General features: G+C 37.7%; 1 protein-coding gene and 1 long non-coding RNA gene across 6 annotated transcripts in view; both read right to left on the bottom strand.

Annotated features, from left to right (window-relative positions):
* NEBL (nebulette) overlaps window positions 1–15,098 on the bottom strand; it is a 246,967-nt gene that overhangs the window by 116,073 nt on the left and 115,796 nt on the right. The gene's annotated exons all lie outside the window — the stretch shown is intronic.
* The window catches only part of LOC134414912 (uncharacterized), a 44,495-nt gene that overhangs the window by 23,827 nt on the left and 5,570 nt on the right, over window positions 1–15,098 (bottom strand). For all 4 annotated transcript variants that reach the window (XR_010026875.1, XR_010026874.1, XR_010026873.1 and 1 more), the window contains one exon: window positions 14,710–14,819. This is a non-coding gene — a long non-coding RNA (uncharacterized LOC134414912). The remainder of the gene's footprint in view (window positions 1–14,709; window positions 14,820–15,098) is intronic.

The raw sequence follows: 15,098 nt of genomic DNA, 5'->3' as shown, positions 1-15,098 counted from the left end.
AATCCACAGACAGGAGACCTTGTCATATCTCTGTCAGGACTGCTGTCAAGTCCCAGCTTTATTGATATCTCTTCATTGTGCAAATATCTCTATGCAGTACTAAAACCATTTCTTTCTCACAGATGAATGAATAGCTGTGGCTCCAACAGCTCAACATTATTTTACAATCCCCAGGATCATTTCTGTTGTCCTCCCTTGAACTCTGCTCATCTGTTTCAAATCCACCTTGCCATGGGGACAAGGACTACCACACTCAGGTATCAGCCCTGATTCTGTACAGCCTCTGCTGAGAGTATCGTGCTCCTTCTACCCAGTGGTGTCCTCACAGAACCTCCAAGGATTTCACCTTATCTGCCCCTGTGCTACAGTGACAGAAACAACTAGAATGACTCCTACATTTCTCTGGCCTTCAAATCCAGCTCTCATCCTGTGGTAAGTATCATTTGACTTTCAGGTTCACAAACTGATTCTTTTACATCTGACTATTAAAAATAAGTATTTTTGGAGTTTGACCATTTAACCCAGAATCTGAAATCACTCCATAAGTTTATTTGTTGAAAGATCAGCAGTTTCCTTTTACCTCTGGGATTATTTAACTTTGCATCTATCATTAATTTCCCAGCAATCTTGTCCACTAGAGCACCTACAAAATTAGTTCAAGTCTTTAACCAAGGACTAGCCACTGGGAAAACTATTAAAAGCATCCCCCTATGAGATTCCCCTTTGATAACACTACACCTTGAAATCTGACAGTCAGCCATCTGCTATATGCCTCACTGACCACAAACCCTCCTTAAACAGTATTGTGGTCCAGCTTCAGATCTCTCACAGAAGTGGGATGAACTCCTCTTCCTGCTTCATTCCAAAAATACTGTAACTTTTTATATGTTGTTGTAACTTTAGAAATCCTAAATCCCAAATGTGAAATAAGAGTTTACTCATTTTAAATACAAATTCAACATGTAAAAACACTTCAAAAAATTGGAAAGGATTGGATTAGAAACCACATTCCTTTGACTTGAAATAAAAATGTTGGCAGAAGTTATCTTGGTTATAGCTAAAAACTACATTTTCAAATGATCCTTTATTTTTAAAGGCTTTATTATTTTTAACTGTCAGCCATTTATAATGGACTTTTCCACCTTTTTGTAACCTTTGTATTTAGCTAGGAACTTATATTCAGCATTAATTTCTTTCCATCTATTATATAAATGTTTTAAATTTTATATTTTTATTAAAATGTTTTATAATAATGTTTCATCACTGCTTCTACAAAAAGACAGAATTTAAGAGTCTCTAGTACTGGCTTAGACCAAAGGTCCATCTGGCCTAGTGTTCTTTATCCAAGATTGGCCACAAGCACTAGCTGGAAGCAGTAGGGACAGGGAAAATATATGTGATATTTCCCCTACATACACATTCCTTGACTACAGTTGTTTTCAGTGTGGTGTATTTCCTCAACCTGGTATGGGTTTTTCTCATTCTGCAGCATAGTTTTTTCTCAGGGCTTGCCTTATTCTTGAACTAATCTAGGTTTTTTGCACTCATATAAGACTTCTAGCACAAAAATATGTCATTTAATACTTTCCACAAGGAAGCACCTCTTTCTTCTTGGTTTGTTTGCCTTCAGATGAGCTTCACTTGTTACTTCCTAGTTCTTGCATGAGAAGACAGAGAAAGCAGTCACTCCCTGACTATACTCTCTATGATAATTGTGTAGAGCTTTCTGCAACACCTTTCTGAATTCTAAAACCCCTTTTGTCTAGGCTGAAGACTCCTGTACCAGAACTCATTCATTCTTCCAATTGGATTTAATCATCCTTGGTGATTTTCCAGAATTTTTGTTTTCTTTTGAACATAGCAGTTCCAAAAACATTATTCAAAGTCTTCATGAAAAAGGGACTGCCACGGATGTATAATCAAGGTTTCTTTTCTTTCATTTTCCCTTTTTTTTCCTATTTATTCCTAATGCATAATGTTTTTTTGACTGTTACCAAGCACTGAGATTTTGTCTTCAGAGAAGTAGCTTATGAAAGGTAAAGGTCAGTGCAGAGGCCATTATTTTATAGATATAAGTTATACATACATATTTATCTGACCTTACAATCACATTTTCACTTATAATTTTTTTTGTTGGTACTCACATTCTATTCTTGCCCTACCCTGAATAACTTGCCACAAAATAGTGTCATTCTTTGCTTATCTCCTTTATCAGACCCCTCATGACTATCACTTCTGAACTAAGACTGATTCTGTTTTGTGTCATGTTGCATTTCATTGCAATGTGGTTACAGTTGTGCTGCATTTAAGTTAATTGCTTTAAGGTTAGCAAATAGGGCCTTTTAATAGTCCAAATAAACACACTACTGCCTGGAGCCATGGTCTGCTCAAACATACCTACTTCAATCAGATCATAGCCATAATAAGTGCCAGTTTTTACATTGCCAGTTAATTCTTCTCCTCTATCAGAGTAAAAATTGATATCAAGTCTCCCATATTGACTAAGGGACTGGTTTAATAAGTTGCCATCTGTTAAATTTATAAATTCTCCTCAGAGAGGTTGAAGTTGGCAATTAAAATCTGCTCCCCAACAGTTATATAGCTTTCAAGTATCCAAAAAATTTCTTAATAACATTTATTTAATTCTTCAGACTATTTCTTAGTATTCAATTTTTTAGTATTGGCCATCAAAAATTTAGTAGCAAAAAGCAATTCTGCCAAGCTCTTAAACAATAACACTTTTGAAAATATAAGATAGTTTACACCTCTTTCATCAAGGACAAGCCTACCTTGAATGATCTCATTTCCTTTAAGAAGGAAACAGAGTGAAAGTGCCAGAAGGAAGCTGGCAGATAGTTACTCTACAATACTGATGAATGAATCTTTGTTCATGCATTCTTTCTGCACAGCCTTACATCCAGTTTAATGACCTGAACAGCTTAATAACAGATATTGCTGTGTGCAGATGTTGATGTGAGGGTCTAAAATAGAATAAAATGGACAACAGCACTGTTTTTTTAAAACACACCACAGATTTGTTTCACTGCTCAGAGAGATTTCACACTATCAATGTTTCTATTCTTATAACACATTTTCAAAGAAAAGTTTACTTACAGACATCTCCTCTCAGTTCTGCAAAGTGAATTTTTTCCATGTTCTGTTGCTCTTCACATACGTAGATTTCAGTATTAAAAAGCCTTGAGAAAATGATATTATGATTTAGGCGTTTTAAATTGCTTTTTCAAGACAGGACAGCTTGTCACCACATTGACTTTTAGCACTTTTTTCAATAGAAGTAATTTCTTTTTATTAAGGCTACTTTTTAATGCTGTCAAGCAGTTCCCACAAAGCAGCAGAGTTGGGAAACATCATCACTACTATCATAATTTCCATAAGAGAATTACAGCAAAATATAATGAATTAAGATATACTGGATTGAGCCAAAAAGTCCAGGAAAGGCTAAAAACTAAATATTAATAAAAATAATAATAAAAATTTAATTTTTTTTAAAAGAGCCTTCAAGTGCCTTGATTTCCTTTATTTTAATTTAAGAGTGTTTCTAACCAACTTGTCAAAACTAAAGATGCATGAAGGGGAAGTGTGAAAAGTATCTGTGTAGGAAAGCACAGACAAAGCAGAGATGTTAGCAAAATCCTGTACAAGAACAAGACTCAGGATACCAAAAAGAAATTTAGTTTGAAAGACAAAGGAGTCTTTATAGACCACCATTTCAATGAGCAATGACTCTTTCCACTTCTAGATATAAAATCAAATGTAACCAAGAACACACACAACAAAAAAGGAAAAGGAAATTAGGCAAAAATACAGATTATTGCTAGCCATGTGACAGCAGGCTTCTTTTAAAAGAACTATCATTAAACAAAAGGGAAAAGGGCAATTTTTTTTAAATGAGCTACTCACTTAAGAGAGCACAGTAAACAAATTAGAATTTAAAAAATGCTGACTGCCTATGGGGACAAGGGTTATCAAAGTTAACTGTTGATAAGAAAGACTAAACAGCTTTTAGTACTTTAGTATTTTAGTAAACTGTGCTCTTATCAAACAATGCAAAAAGCATACTTGAAAATTCCTCTTAATACACAGCAAAGCATTACTTTATTCACCTCCAGAGTTCAGGGTCCACTGTTTTCATTCAGAAAGCTATTAGCAACAGGGGACTGCAAATTGCCAAGGTCATTTGGAGCAATAATTCTAACACAAACAAACTTTGCTTGGCAATTAAGAATATGTCTGCTTCTAGACAAGTCAGGGTTGCATGACTGCATTTGAGTAAATAAGCCATGCTTTCTATCGTCTGGTTTGATACTGCTCTAATAGCACATAAATGCAACAGTCCTTATGTATCAGTGCAAAAATCCTCCTGAAAAATCTAAAAACATTAAAAATATTCTAGAGTTCTTAGGGAAATTGTCAAAGTTCCTACCTAGAGTGCCAAGCCCATGCACACAGGCTTATACTGCTACTAGTCTGCTGAAGCAGAATCCTAACATGGCCCTAAAAATGGTTTGTAAAATGAACACAGAAAAGGAAACAATGCAGATCCAGTGTTGCAGTGAAAAAAAGGAAACAATGCAGATCCAGTGTTGCAGTGAAGAAGATGAAACAAAATAAAACCAAAAAGAGTAGCAGGACATCCCCTCACTTTCAGGCTTACACACAACTTAAAGGATTTCCCTTTATTTAACAATCCACTGGCAAGGCATTTGGAGCTGGCCACACAGATCTGCCAAGGCGTTTGGCCTCCTGTACCCTGATAACAAAATGTCTTTGGAACAAGTACACAGATTAATTGTTCCAGTACACCAACATGAGAATGTACTTGTGCCTCTACATTTCCTGGCACTTTCATAATCAAAATACCAAGCTAATATGAGATTAATCCCATCCCAAGAAACACATTCCACCCCCATGAGACGTTACCAGAGAGTCTCAGGAGAATGCCACCGACCACTGAGCTGGCAGAGGACAGTCCCAGGTTAAAAAGGAAGGCAGGAGGCACACCAGAAAACCTCACTGGCAAAATTGGCCAAAGATGACTAACTCAGATCTCTCCTGGAAGTTACACCTCTTGCCTCCAGAGAAGAAATCCCTCCACAACCCATCTGTGGTTTGGATAGAGTTGAGTTGGCAAATAGGAACTTTGCTGTGAGGTCAAACTAGTTGTGACTGTCTAGATTCCTTTTCTTATGCTGGGCATCAGGAGAATGAGAGGTTCAGTTTTCTTGGTGGAGCTGGAGACAAAGGGAAGGAGGGAGAAGACTCCAGTCTGTAAACCAGACAAATACTTGATCTCAGTAAAAGATACACAAGACTTTGAGCTATGGTCCTTCACACATTAAACCTGTGGACCCCCTTTGGTTTTCATGTACAAACACAGCATTTAAAGTTACAGATAGTATTTCAAATTCAAGTGTCTTCCACCTATCCATTCTCTTTCTGGATGCACATCAATTTAACTGTGTATCCAGTAAGACTGAAGGTGATCAGCACATCACTTTCCTCAAAAATTATAAACTTTCATGCAATTTTCAAAATTCTGTATAAAATTGGCATAACATATTATGTGCACAGATGCATGACCCATGTTCAAGTTTTCCAAACAGGGACTCAGAACTGAATTCTGCTTTAGCTCTATGAAACTTTGCATTAATTATCCTGATTTCTCTCTCTTTCCCTCTCTCTTCTTTCTACTTATGAAAAATAGGTATGCAAAGTGAGACTCTTCCAATGGCAGAGACACATAGGCAACACAGAGAGACAGCAACCTACATGTGAAACAAGTGCCTCACACAACCATCTATCACACACTCTGAGCACAGAAATAGGGTTCTCATTTCTGACAAATAATTTTGAAAGGTTCCACACTGCAGCAAAAGAATTTGCAAAATTTCAGCATCTTTCAAACAAAAAGTATCCAGGAAACTCTTACTACAATAGGTCAAACCCAAGAGCTATGTCCACATCTACGGCGAATAAGAAGAAGACTTTTAACAAGGTCTTTAAATTTTACACTGTTTCATATACTTATATCAAGAAAGGAAATACAATTACCTGAGCTTTATAAAAAGCTGTATGAAACCAGCAGGCAAGGAATATCTCAAGCCTATCACCATATATGATATGTCACCATATGATCCTTTTATCTCAAAAACGTTTTTAATAATATTTTATCAAGCAATACACTGCAAATCCCTGTGATAAATTATTTCATTATTATTTTATATATTCACTAAAATTTCTAATAAATCTGCTATTTTGCAGGTTTCTGTGTCCAAACTGAAAGAACCTAAGAATAACTATGCACTCTGAAATCATAAATATCATTATATGAACTGCCAATAATCTATCAAATTGGGCACGGCAGCCACAGAAAAGTAGTACAAAAAAATAAGGTTTATGTATTAAGTTAGAAAATATGACTGATCCACAAATTGCAAATTCAGACAGGTAGATCAGCTAATTGCACAAATAATTTAACAAGCTGTATTAAGAGAATGGTGCTGAAAGGTACCAAGAGGAAATACCTTAAGGGTCTGACCATGATTAATTTTATTAACTAATTTTATTAATGAGGTATGGCTGTAAAAAAGATTCTCTATGTAAAACTAATCAGGTTTGAGGTCTGGAGCAATCAGAGGAAATTAAATATTACTTAATGCAAAAATATGCTCTTCAGAGAATTTCTGCTGCAAGTTACAGGTTTGATAGTTGGAAAGAGACATTCTTGCATATCCAAATTAATCACACAGTAATTGCAGGCCACCAAAACAGCCATGAAGAAAGCCAAATATAATCCTGAAATTAATCAGGAAAGGTACATTTTAAATCTCACAGTAGCGTGAAAAACACTCACTCTCTGTACTCAAAAAAAAGTGAGTTCCCATCAGAACAGGCAGAGTCAAGTCTTTGTGGAATAGTGAAACTTTGGCAAGGCCACATGAAAAACTATTCACTTGTTCAGCTTCTCATAACAAAAGTCTGAGAATGACACCTCTCTCAACACAGAGGCAGAAGTGCCATGCAAACAAAAAGACAATGGTTGCCCTGCCATAAAGAACTATGTTGTGCAAACTGGATGAGGCTTCTTACCTGCAGCAGGTGAAATTAAGGAACTGTCTTCAAAAAGAGTAGGCTAAAGCTGAAATTAGATTAATACAGAGTTTGACATGGGTTTTGAGAACTCTATATGATATGCCTTTCTAAAGGCAAGACTAGAGCTGTGACTCAAGACACTCCTTGTACTCTTTCCTGTGCTGCCAAGTTACCACTTGGAAAATTTACACACACAAGTAACAACAACCAGCAGCCACACCATTCAGCTGTTCTACCATTTTCTTTATAACTTGAAAGAGTTTTCTAAAGGCCCTCAGCATAATTATTCCCATTTTATTGGAAAGGAAACAGAACTGAAGTAGCTTGACATAGGCAACAAAACATACCATCAGAAAGATCAGGAATACAGAGCAGACTTCCCAAACCCAGTTGTGGTAAGATGTATTGCCCTGTCTTCATACAAATCAGTGATGGCTGATCCATACATTCAATCATGTCTAAGAGAACTTGTCTGACAAACGAAAAACTCCTCAGGTAACACCCAGATAAACACTTAGAGCAAAAAAATCTGAAGGCTTTCAAGATCAGGCTCAAAACATGCATTACAAGATTTCTGAGAGCAAATACAGAGATGACAGCTAAGGACCTGCCTCAGTGGCCCTTACAATGCAATGTTCTTAAGTGCAGTGAGTAAAAGTGCTCATACAGTAGGAAATACTTCCTGAGACCCCTCTTCTCTGTCCAGGCATTTCTTGAAAACCAGAAGAAACAGCCTGAGAAAATGGCTCAATTTCTGTGCAGTACATATCTGAGAATAGAAACCTTACACTGAGCAGGATACACAGGTGAACAAAAGCCAGACCCATGGCATACATCCTAACAGCCAGCTTTATTAGTTTAGCAGAGAAGGACTGTGTGCCTCACCTCTCAACCCTCACATTTTATTTAGCTATGTCAGAAAAGGTCATGTTATAAAATATAAACAAATTGCCCACATGGAGCAGATTTCCTAGGATTCCTCAAGTTCCTCATGCTGTTCTGAACCATAGGAATACCTTTTCTGACAGACACAGGCCTACCAGATAACTTTTAAGTCTCGTTTATACCTGTGGGATATATTCAATTCCCAAGTCTCATTTATACATCTGGCATTTATTTATATACTGCCCCAAAAGCAACAGAAACCAGCTAAATTTCTGGCTACCCTCTCCTCCCTCCTGTATCTCTCTCACACACACAGTGTGCTTATTTTCTGTAGACCCAGACACAAAAAACATGGAAAAATAGAGTTCCAACATCAGACAGATGCAGTATGGCATCCCCAAAACTTCAGAGCCGGCATACCAGACGTGATGGCTCTCATAGATATCTCAGTTATCTACTACCAACATTTTAAGGCTTTATCAATTGCAGCCTGGCTCACTGCTTATGCACCAAGCTTCCCTGTCAGGGGTCTCTGACCAGGCTAATTTTGCAGATGGCAATAACCACCTAATCAATCCATGTCTTTCTAAGTCCTAATGGAGCACCTGCACATCCAGGCATGAATCTTCCTCTTGACATCCTCCACAAACATAAATTACAAGTTTAGTGCATGCACCAGACAAGTCTCAGTGACCCCTTGACAGGGCAAACAGAGGTCATGCAACAATCTGATTTTCAGCGCCCACTATTTCCAGCCTTCCTCTTTCTGAATTTTAAAGCTTGGAGTGCAGTTAGAATCATACTCCGGTCTCAAGGGAACACAACTTCCAAGTGATGTCTCATTTCTAAGCCTGATAACATAAGCAATGTTTCCATTAGAAAGTTCTGCAGTGTAACAGGAGCAGATCTCTAGGGTGAAATGGTTCTAAGGACATAAAATATTTTACAAGAAGGGGAAGCAGCTATGGCCTAGCTCTACTCTGGTCCAATGGACTGGGTACACTTTGGTGGTTGGAGCACATCATGCAGTTTATGAATCCACTTTGTATGCTTCAAGAGGGTCCTGCATTGCCAAGGCAAGTGTGGTAACATGTTAAGGAGATTCACTTGAAAACCAGAAAAAGATGCTAGTGGGGTCAAAGCCATGTTACTCATGACTAATACCTTGTCTGCAACTGCCACGCCATGCAAAAACACTTGCATGTATGTAAGGAATATCCATCACATCTCAGTTACCTTTCCATCTCAGCCACCTCTTCAAAAATTCACCATCCAGGGCTCAGAAATGCCCTCTGGATTGTAACAAAGAGCCAGTGAAGACAATCAGAAGTCATGAATGAAGCCCATTGATATCTAAGGGGGTCTAGGGTCAGGTGCATAATTATTAATCCTTTTTAACTTTGTACATTGAATGCAAGCCAGTTATGGCTAACCAAGGACACAATGGGTTGGTCACAACGGAGTAGGACAGAGCCACAGCTGTGACTAGAAACTGCACAAGGTACTAAGGTCACTAAACCCATTGGCTTCACTGATGACACCATCACTGCTCTGTCACTGCTCAGTAATGCATGCCAAGGCAAGTACTTGTGGAACAGCCTCCCCTTAATAAGATCATTTCAGTTTCCTGCTATCAGCATACCAAAGCCTTACCAACCCTGCCACTGCATTTGGAAAACAACAGTTAATATTTCCTGATTAATTTCAGTTTCACAAGTTGTCTAATCTTCATTTTAATGTCTTTTATACTTCTAGTCTTCCCTGGTTCCTATATTAATGAGTTTCACGTTTTTATTATATGCCACATACTTGCTTTTCTATTAAGTATATGCCTGAGTGCTACATTTCCTGCTCCTAGTTCTTGCCTTATAAGAAACTGTACAGAATCACATTCACTTCTGCAGTTACATTATACCTGTAGCTTAATAGACTTTTTCTGCTTAATGGGGTTTTTTTAATAACAAAAGCTCAACCCTTTTGTGTCTTCTGAGCATTTTTCCCAATAATTTTCAATATAGGCTGATCATCTAATCTCCAATCCCACAGTAAAGTCAGTTTCTATAACTTTTGCCATAACTTCATTGATAATTCTGCTTAATTTTCCATCAACACCAAGATTTTTCAGCCTTTCAGCCACTCCATTTCTGTTGAAAAGAACCCTGACTGCTAACTCAATTCAAGACAGCATGTCAGCTATCATCTGAGCCAGAAACACACACTGTGCAGAAAGGAACACTAAACAAAAGGCAATGCCAAACAAGTGACCTCATTCCATGCCTGCTACCCTTGCCCTGGTCACATCTACAGCTTGCTGGCACAGGCAAATAAAACCCTTGGCCCTTCCTCCTGTTCTCACAACACTGCAGCCAAGGGCAGCCCAGCCCACACCAGAGCAAGTATCGTTGCTGAGCAGGCAAGAAACCACGAGAGATGAGATTGAGGCACCTCCACAGATAATTTGAATGCTTCACTTTCCATCAGTGGTACCTGAGGGAACAGCACAACTGTTCAGCTCTGCAACAAAATGGTAGCCAATCTCACTTAACATGAAAGGTGACCAAGTACCCTTGTCCCACTTAATGATAAGAGGAGGGAGGAGGACCCTGCTCAGTATTGGCACTCCGAGGTACAGCCTGGAGACACCCAGACCTTGTCCCAGCACAGACTCTGGGTCTTGCCACGGGTTCCTCATAAGACAATCCTCCAGTCCTCCCTCAAAGACCATCTCTGCTGTGCCAACACCCACACCAGCCACACTATCCTTCTCAGCTACTCAGCCACTCACTGTGGTGGAAGCTGGGAACAGCTCTCCTGTTATGCCAAACCCTATAAAAACCAGTTAACCTTGGCAACAGAAGTCACACACTCTGGAGTATATCTTTCCTCACAAGGCTAGAAAAATACTAGACTGGCCAAAGTGGGTATGGGTTCACTTTACACCACTATTCCCCAGTAAAGAAAAAAGGAAGGCAAGACCCAGCAGGGAGAAGTTCAGAAAAGACTTGAAGTTCAAAAAAGCCACCTCTGAAATTATATTGTCTTCAGAGTATTTTCCCAAAGTCCACTAGGGACTGACATTCAGACCCCCTCTTTTCTGCTTGTGGTTGGCTCACTTAGTGACATATTCAGCATCTCCACCTTTATACACTGTCCTTTGTGGGGACTGAACCAGGTCACCACTCACCAACTCAGGGAAGATAGGAGAGACAGAAACTCAAGGCAGATCTGGGGAGGAGGTGGTGGGGAAGAAACACCCTTCAGTTTTCCATTAAAATAATGTGGTTTCTAACAGTGAGACTGTGTTGGTGTGAGACAAAGAGCCTTCCAAAAAAGTACATAAATATCTCTTTAACTGAATCATTATTTAAATAATTACAAGAGCAGAAAGGGTTAGAACACAATCTTGTGTCACTCTAATTTACTGCTTGGAGAAGTAAACTTTTCTTGTGTTAGGATGGTTGGATGGTTAAAAATGCCAGTCATTGGTTATACATATTACATTGCTGCCTTTGTCACAACAAATATATCTACTGACAGCCTAGAGGAAATCACAAAATCCTTTAAATTTATCTTAACATGCAAAAAACAAAACAACAACAACCAAAAAAAAAAAAGTGCCACAGAGGGCCAGATACTCCTGTTTTCAAGGTCAATGAAGCCTGTGAGCATCATAGGGGTGAGACATTAAAATCTCCAGGGATCAAGATTAAAGATGGTATTAGAAGAAGCAGAATGTTTTGTTCTTCAGCAGGAGGTTTAATGGTGCCCTAGCAACTGATGCAAAGCACAGAACCATTAGGTAAGAGGGAACTAAAAGGTAAAATGATAAGCAGGCAATGGACAATGAAATAAAACAGGGAAATAAGATATTATATTTTCCTTGCAAGCATTTAACTACTCAAAGATCTCTGGAGGTGCCAATTCCTACTTCTCAACTTTTTGGCTAATTAATTTTTCCCATTTTAAAAGCCTCATTTTAATTAGCTCCCAAGTTGAGCTGCCATGAAGAGGTTTTATTTTCATTCTCTTTTTTCTATATGTAAAAAAGACTGACTTCAAAAGTACGTACTCATTAAAAATAATTAGTGATTTAGATACCACTTCAATATATTCAAGGATACCGGAAAAATAAGTTGGGATTTTGTCATAATTCAGTTGCTTAGTATCACAACAGGAAAAAAAAGAGCCATATACTTAAACATAAAAAAACCTTCCAAGCAGGTTCAATCTTGAAGTCACTAGTGTTTAAAGACAGACTCACATCCTTTAATCAGACAATGGACAGGTGCTTACAACACTTAGCACAAAACACTTCATAGTTTTCTTCATTACAGCTTGGAATTTTTCCTTCCATAAAATACTGCCTGAAGAGGCATATGCAATACAGTCAATACCACAGCAAAATGTGGAAATGGCATACCTGACTATTTTTTCCTCACATTTACATAGCTGTTTTAACCTTCAATCTGAATTTTCAGAGTTATAAGTGAGTACAGACCTTTAGATCAATATGTATCTGCAACACACTAATCCGTCAACAAGTTGGCAATTAGTGGTGATTAAAAATTAAGTCCATGAAATGTTATGCTAGATATTTGAAGACTATGTAGTTTTTTAAATTACTGATGCCCTTCATATAAGCCTTGCCTTGCAATATGAATGTTATCACAAATAGAAAATTAAATCAGCAAGACAGAAATTTCTACTTCTTTCTTTTGTATTCCCTATCTAGATTATTCTATTATTATTTTAAGGCAGGAAAAACCCAAGAAGTATTTTTCTAGGCTGGATTGAACATTTTGCTCATCAAAGAATAGAGCAGTCTTACTGAATTGAAGTGTGTATCACATAAAGCAATTCATCAAAGCAAATACATGTTTAAACAAATACAGGTTCAACTTAAAATTTACCAATGCCAGGAACATAAATGAATGCAATGCCTTTGATTCTGGAGTGCAATGACATTGTTCCAGTTTACACAGATACATGATTTAACTATTTCTCTGTAATGCTGAGCTGTCTTGCTGTTTTCCAAAGAGAGGCGTGATAGGACATTCCTATCAAAATATTTAGGTTATCACTTGATTCAATTCTACTTAAAGTCTACAGTTTTGCAACCAATTTACATTTAGCATTCATTTCTCATGCATGAGTTGACCCACTTACATATGCAGTAAATCCATGCCTTTGGGGATTTTTCTGGACGGCTTGCTTTATTTCCACCACACAACTCATTTTATTTTGTCAATACAGTGAGCAAGGTTACAGTCATCCTGTCAAATTTATTTATTTAAATTAGAATCAGAAAGACTATACTACTCCCTGTGGAACTTCATGGAAAACTTTTTGAAACTTTGAGGCTACATACTTCTGCTACCAACTGATTTCATATGAAAGCACTAATACAAAAAAAAGGCAATAGTTAAAATAATTTCTTCTGTAAACTTATAAAATAGACTTCTGAAACTCTAGAAGAATATAAGAAACCACAACAATAAGCATCACATTATACTTGCCTAAGAAAAAGAGAGAAAAAAAATTTTTTCTAAGCAACCCTATAGAATAAAGCCAGATGGAATAAGATCATTAAGAAGCAGCTATGTAGGCGTCACATCTGCTTGCTTTGACTATCAGAGATCCACTTATCCTAAAATATTTCCCCCTGCATCTCTGAGGAGTCACATTTGAGAAGCTTCATTTGAGGTTGCTTACCATCCCCACTGTGGGGCTTCTGAAAGGGAACCTTCCCCAGGCAGAAATTGTCCCAAGGTCACATGAAATTCAAGTCCAAATAGACTTGTGTGCAACAGAAAGGAATTTCCATTTTACACTATTTGCTAATATGTTTCTTTCACACATCAGTAGCTTACCAGAACCTCAGTACAGATTTGCAGATAGTGTTTCAGTGGACTTACCCAAAGGCCTCTATGAATTGACACACCTAACACTCTTGTGGGCAGTGAGACATACAATAAACAGCACACTAACAGCATTATAAATCCTTATTGCTAATGCTAACCATTTTTCCAAATGCAGTTATGCCTTGGGCAGGGGTTTGTTTTCCAGCTTCTCAAAGATAAAATGCTTCTGCTGTTTCTAGAGAAGAGTTATGCACCTTTCCACCTGTATTTCAGAAGAAGCAGTTTTATAACCACATCACTGATAGACTCTAATGCTTCTCCTGCTCTGGATCAGGAAGTTGACCTTTAGCAGGTGAGGAATGTCTCCTCATTAAGGATATCTGTTTTACTACCCCCATGGAATATGGTCTATAACTGAATTATACATTGCTGAAAATGGAACATCTGCCTGCTCAGCAGAAATTTAACCATAGTTTAAGTCATCTAAATTATTCAGTTCCACCTGTACTGACGGTTTCATACAGAATTACTGTAATGACTATCTGACATTCCAAAAAGTATCCTTCAAGTTGGCATTCTGGAGTCTAAAAATACTGTTTCCTCCTACATGTTGGGAGCTATTGTTATGTAAATCACAAGCATTGAGAAAGAGACACCAGAAAAGAGAATGTGAAAAAGTTATGGGAATAGAAAAAAAAGCCAATGAATCATGAACACACTGCTCTGGATTCTCAGCAATCTTTTCCTCCCCAACAAGCAACTGTAAAATTCCCTAGCAAAGGCTGTGCCTCCCTCTACCTCTAATAAGAGCCTACACAGAAGATAATGGTTTACTCTAGGTGCTACTTACTGTATTAGCATGAATAACGTCTGTGCTGTAGTCCTTCATTTAAATAAGGTCCACATATCCATATCTTCCATACTGGAGAATTCCAATACCTCCTTATTTCTTGGACAACTCTGAAAACAATGTAAATGAATATAGTTAAAGAAGTGAGAATGAAGCTTTGATGAAAACTCCACAAAGAAGTTACAGGTTGCTTTACAACATTTTATGGTGTGTAGAGTATCAAAACATACAATAAATAAACAGTAAATTAAAAAATATTAGAACGCTGAATACTTGGTGACTACTGTCCTTCACAGGGATCATAGCAAAAAGAAGTAATGAAGCCCAACAAAGCAGCATGCCACTAAATATCCTCAGAATTTTTCCTGAAAGTGTAGGTAAAGACTTCA

The sequence above is a fragment of the Melospiza melodia genome, chromosome 1 (genome assembly GCF_035770615.1).
Source record: "Melospiza melodia melodia isolate bMelMel2 chromosome 1, bMelMel2.pri, whole genome shotgun sequence".
In the NCBI taxonomy this organism is placed as follows: Eukaryota; Metazoa; Chordata; class Aves; order Passeriformes; family Passerellidae; genus Melospiza; species Melospiza melodia.
This window is presented reverse-complemented; position numbering and strand designations above follow the sequence as displayed.